Below are 6,090 nucleotides of genomic sequence, written 5' to 3'. Positions count from 1 at the left end.
AACCCAGATAGAACGACATCCTGTTGCCTGCTGGATTAAACATCATCTCTCCATGTCGTGGCCAGGATGATATGGACATTTTATCCAAAATGAAGTTCTACGGGTAGTACGTTATTAACAACAACAACAAAACAGAAACCTTGTGGTGAGATCATGTAACAAACGGCAAGTCATTTGCTTTCTGTGATGATAGTGTCTGAAATTGTGAAGTCAAGTTTAGAACAGTTGAGGGACAGTAACTAAGGAATATCCACAAGTCGTTAGTAGAGAGTCTACAGTCTTTTTTTTTTTGAGGTAGAGTTGATTTACAATGCTGTGCCAGTGTCTGCTGTACAGCACAGTGACTCAGTTACACACATACAGACATTCTTTTTTTATTAATCTTCTTTTCCACTATGGTTTATCACAGGATATTGAATACAGTTCCCTGTACTATACAGTAGGACCTTGTTGTTTATCCATCTTATATATAATAGTTTGCATCTGCTAACCCCAAACTCCCAGTCCTTCCCTCCCCCCACTCCCCTCCCCCTTGGCAACCATGAAGCCCAGGAGAGAAGTCGAGGGCATGGGCAGGCCCCAAACTCCCTGTGACACCCAAAAGCGCTCCCACCCCTGCCCTCACAGGTGGGTGTCCTCTCAGGAAATCCCCTTCTTTTGAGGGGCCTGAGGTACTCAGAAGTCTTTGCTGCAAGTCCGGGGTATTCAGTCCTGTTCTAGGTGAGGTCTGAGCAATGTTTTAATTGTGGTTCCATTCTCTAGATGAGAAAACTAAACCCTAAATGCTTCATCATCTGTCCTCAGGTCCCTTGGCCCTAATGAATCAAAGAAGAAAAGATGCATCAGAAACTGTTGCTTTCAGCCTCTTGATTAGTGAGACAGAAACAAACCATCAATACACAGTGCTATCTGGCTTCCTCTGTGTGGAAAGTGCAGATGGAGATCGTGAAGGTCTTGTTCGCTAAGGCCACAAGCTCAGGGTGAGTCAGCCGTATAATATAACAATAGAAAAGATATGAGGCTGGGATGTTTAATGGGCACAGAGCACCAGACACACAGGCCCTCGCTGAGGTTCCATGTGTATGAAGCCTCCCTTGGAGATCACAGTTCAGTCAGCCAGAGTGCACAGTGGTTCTGGGACATGTAGGAAAGGAGAATGGGGCCAGGACATAACTAGCATGGAGGGGATAGGATTAGCCTTAGGTCTTGGGGGAGGAAGTCCTTCCCAGAAGGCAGAAATGGTTCTTGAAGGGGATGGCCAGGGTGACAGCTTGCCTGGCATTATAACTCCTGAAAATAAGAGTCCAAAATCACTTTACAGGCCTTAACTGATCTACAATATGCATGAGCCAGTTGTGGGGAAGCTCAGAGGTGCAAACATCCTACTAACCCCAAGAGTGGGTGTCTGCCAGACACACTGGCCATAAACCAACTGCTCAGCAATAGTGAGGGTCTCCATTCTGGCCTAGATGGTCCTCAGGTTACGACCAGGAAGCATCAGGAGGACAGAGTGGGTGATTGTGGTCCTTAGCACCAAGCACCAGAGGTTCCAGCAGCAGCACAGGGCTTCAGCAAGGAAGGTAAAAGTGGTCCTGTAAAGCAACTACTGACCATTGCTGGTGGATAAGTTAATCAGAAACTTAAACCAGCTTGCACCAAAAAAGGTCATTGGGGGCTATATAACCAAACCACACAGAGTGCACATTTGGATACAGCTGGACCCAGGGACAACTGGATTTAGAGATTCAACTATTGTCAGGACTTCCTGCCTCTCCACCTACATCTTAATCAGCTCAGGCTGCTGTAACAAAATACCATAGACTAGGTGGCTTAAATAGCAGGCATTTATTTTTCATAGCCCTGGAGGCTGGGAAGTCCAAGATCAAGGCACTGGCATGTTTAGTTTCCACTTCCTGGTTTGTAGACAGCCACTGTCTCTCTGTATCCTCACGTGGTCTCTTCCTTGTATGAGTACATGTGGGGGGAGAGAGTATGAACTCTGGTGCCTCTTCCTTTTCCGATAAGTGCACTAATCCCATCATGGGGGGCTCACCCTCATGACCTCATCCAAACCTAATTACCTCCCAATCCCCACCTCCTAATATCACCACCTTGGGAATTAGGACTTTAACATATAACAACGTATGTCTCTGATTCTCTCTGCATATTGGATTTATCCTCACAATTCAGCTGTCTCCACAAGGCCAAAGACATGCCTGCAGGCAGCTTTAAGAGAGTGTCTTTGCGGAACTTCCCTGGCAGTCCAGTGGATTTGTGAGGACCATTGCCTCACATGTGCAGTCCATTGCCTTCCAATGCAGGGGGTGCGGGTTTGATCCCTGGTCGGGGAGCTAAGATCCCACATGACTCACAGCCAAAAAACCAAATCATAAAACAGAAGCAATATTGTAACAAAATTCAATAAAGACTTAAAAAAAAATGGCCACATCAAAAAAAAAAAAAAATCTTAGAAAAAAAAAAAGTGTTTTCGCCAACTCTGTATTGAAAAAAATCTCTAGGAAGTGTCTTGATTGGCTTTGCAAGCCCCTTGTCCATTCCTAGCCAGTCACGTTGGCCAAAAGGATGAGGCTGTAGTGATTGGCCCAGGAAGGTCACATGCTCATTCCCACAGCCACACGATGGCTGGAGTGGGGAAGAAGCAACTTGCCCCCAACGTGGGGAGTGCTGTTGTAGGCATTCCAAACAACAAATGCCTGTTGCAGAGGAAGCTGGAAGTGGAAAGAGATGAAGTGGGGACTGTGCTGAGCTATAGCTAATGAACCCATTGGTGAGTCCACATGAGACTCCTGGCAGTACCTAGAAATAATTCAGGGGACTTACTTTGCAGGGGGCTGAAAACCATGGAATAACATCTTGTGAGCCAAAGAAATGCTGATTATTACTATTATCATGGAGGCTGGGGTGCCCTAGTACTATGACGTCTGCAGTTGATACACAGCACTGACAGCGTGCTCTAAATGTGGTTCATTCCTTTTTTTTTTTTTTTTGCAGTACGCGGGCCTCTCACTGTTGTGGCCTCTCCCATTGCGGAGCACAGGCTCCGGATGCGCAGGCTCAGCGGCCATGGCTCACGGGCCCAGCCGCTCCGCGGCATGTGGGATCTTCCCGGACCGGGGCGTGAACCCGTGTCCCCTGCCTCGGCAGGCGGACTCTCAACCACTGCGCCACCAGGGAAGCCCGGTTCATTCCTTTTTAATCTGTACCCTAGAGGAGGCCAGTTGCGCTAATCTGGGCAACTCCAAGGGTGGTAACTAGGGCTTAATCAGAAGGCCACACGGCAGAGGAGCTCTCACAAGTGCTTCAGCTATCTTTATAGCTGATCAGTACTAGAGGTTTTGTTAATTAGCATAATGAATGGAGAGAAAGGTGTTCAGTGGTGAAGCATGGAGGAACTCCACAAACATATATGAACAGGGTATTCGAATCTAGTGAATCTTTCCTCCTTCCCTGTTAGGAATGTTGCCCCCAGTCCAGCTGCTGATTCCGGAGAAGGTGGGCCAACCTGAGTCTGACTAGATGGTTTGCCAATCCCACTACTAGAGTATTATCACATTTGCCCCAAGTGAAACTTCCTTTCACGTGTGATCTTGTTGGAGCACCCTAAAGGACAGAGAGTTTGGACTTTATCAAGCTCACAGGAGGTGGTGTGACTTGTGCGTATTTGCTAATCATTGTCTCTTTGGGGGGAGAATTTAGTCTGAGACTTCCTTTAATGGTAACCTAGAGTGAGGCCATAAGAAGGAGCCAGCCCTTGAATCTTATAACTAATGGCGGCTGTTGGTATTAACCAAACAGAACCTCATGGTTGTATGTGACCAAATTGGGAAGTAGGAGCTCCCCTTCCAAGTCTAGGGACTCATCAGTTTTCCTCAGAAAGACCTGTCATCCATCAGGTCTCAGGATCCCAGCTGAGCTGGAGTCTGGGCAGGAATCCAACCCCCAAAGAGGCAGAGGAAGGGTGTTGGGTACAAGGCAGGGCTCATTCATAATGAGACTGGGGATTGAGCAGCCTTCCATGAGGGAGACAGGAGAAGACCCAAGAAATGAGGCAAAGATCTGGTACCCAGAACTGGAGTAGGCCTGGAGCCAGAGCGCACAAGGGGCCTCCATGGATGTGAGCCTTAGGATCTGGGCTGTAGCCTCCTTAGAGATCTGGCAGAAGTGAGCTGAAGGTAATGTTGGCTGTAGAAAGAACGAGGCTACAGAGACTGGAAACCAGGCCAAGCCTGACAGCTGTCCATCCATCCCAGCAGCACCCTGGAATTACCACAGGGAAATGCAACAAGGTTAGAACTCGTGATGCCTCACTCTGTGTCAGCAACTCTGAGTCATCACCCCTACTTTTCGCTGATCAGCACTTTCAAGGTAATTGCAAAGACTATGGAGAAAACGTCTTTGTAGCTGCTGGCATGAAAATTTCTTGGAGGAGAAATGGTCTTTGAAAGGTCCAATTTTCAAGGGTAGAAAGGGCCCTTCCAGCCTGGACTTGGAGCTTCTCCCCAGTTTTCTGTAGAAGGAAGGAGATTTTCTGGAACATGAAGGGGGAAGGAGAAGTGGGGCTGGGTGCTGTAGGCAGGAGGCCAGGGGAGAAGAGCGATGCCACCATAGCCCAGAGGAAGAGTTCAAGGGACTTGTTGGATACATGCATGTGAGTTTAACTTTCCCTGGTCCACTGCCCCCAGCTCAAATCTTTAGTCAATTCTCCACTGCCCACTAATGCACCTTCTACTCCCCAGTGTTAGAACTGACCTAAGCCACTTTAGTCCTGTATAACCATTCAGGTCCTTTTGGTTAGTAACAGCAGCTGCCATGAGCTAAGGGAGTTGACAATCACCTACTCCCCTATAACCTCACTCAGTGTCACCAAAAGCATAAGTTTCAGAATGAATTTGGCCCTGAATACAGACATTTGTTAGCAAGAAGGCAGTACTTTGAAGTGCAATCGTTTGGGACCACAAAGAGATGGTGAGGATGAAAACAGAGACCTCAGGCAAAGAGGAACAGATCTTAGTGGGCACTACTATAAATGGATTTCCTGTATATTTATTTATAAACACCTATTACTTCATTCAGAAACTCACTGGAGGCAAGGACTACTTGTTTGCTTTTAAAATCCCTGTGTGACCTTACTCCCTAACCAGCAGAGGAGAAATATGACAAAACATGAACGACATAAAAATGTGCCTTGTGCACTGAGAAACATGAACAATTTTTGTTCTGCTATAAACACTGCAGCTGAAAATCTAGGCTGTTGTCCCTCTCAAACCAAGCATTGTCCCCCAAGGTGTCCACCAGGAAGATCTATAAGGAGATTCCCTTCTGAGGGCAGAAAGGGAAGTGTGGGAGGGGCCTGTCCAATGCAGGTGCAGGGAGAAAGTCCAGTCCAGCAGGCAGGACTGGGTGTCTGGAATCTGGTACAAAAACACGGTACGAAAACAGACCTAAACCAGGTGAGCATCCAGCACTGGGGTCCAGCCAGCCAGGCACCAAGACGGGTAGAACTCGGAACACAACAAAGAGGACCCCAAGAGCAGTGGTCCTCACAAATCCAGGAAGATGGGCAGCAGTTAGGACGGCACCTGGACCACAGTGGATTATAAGGCTCTAGCCACTGGAGTGAAATTTTGGAAGTGGAGGGAACTGCAGCCCTAAGCAGGAACTGAGAATGACAGGAGTAATAAGAGCGGGTTCCAGAGGGACTGAGCCACTGTCAGGTAGAGGCTGAGTGCAGAGAGGGAGAGAAAATCCCAGCGTAAATGAACAAGGACAGATTCAGAGGCAACTTTGAGAGGCTGTTTCTGATAGTTGCAAAACAGTGAACGTATCTCAATTCCTCTTTTTGGCTAGTTAAGGAATCAGTGGAGAGATTCTTTGGAAGCGTGATCTGTGGGCATCTTACCAGGAGGTAATAACGATGGACTTTCACGTTTATGCAGCTCTTTGGAGTTTGTGAAAAGTAAACTAACTAATTTAAATGTCAGAACTAAAGGGCCAGGGCACAATTCAACCTTCACCGTGGCCCAGCACCTCCTCCTGGAATTCCTAAGACTATGACCCACCTGGTTTCCT

This window comes from Monodon monoceros, unplaced genomic scaffold (genome assembly GCF_005190385.1).
Source record: "Monodon monoceros isolate NGI ecotype Baffin Bay Population unplaced genomic scaffold, NGI_Narwhal_1 Super_Scaffold_3, whole genome shotgun sequence".
Lineage (NCBI taxonomy): Eukaryota > Metazoa > Chordata > Mammalia > Artiodactyla > Monodontidae > Monodon > Monodon monoceros.
The sequence above is the reverse complement of the archived record's forward strand: the minus strand, read 5'-3'. Positions refer to the sequence as shown.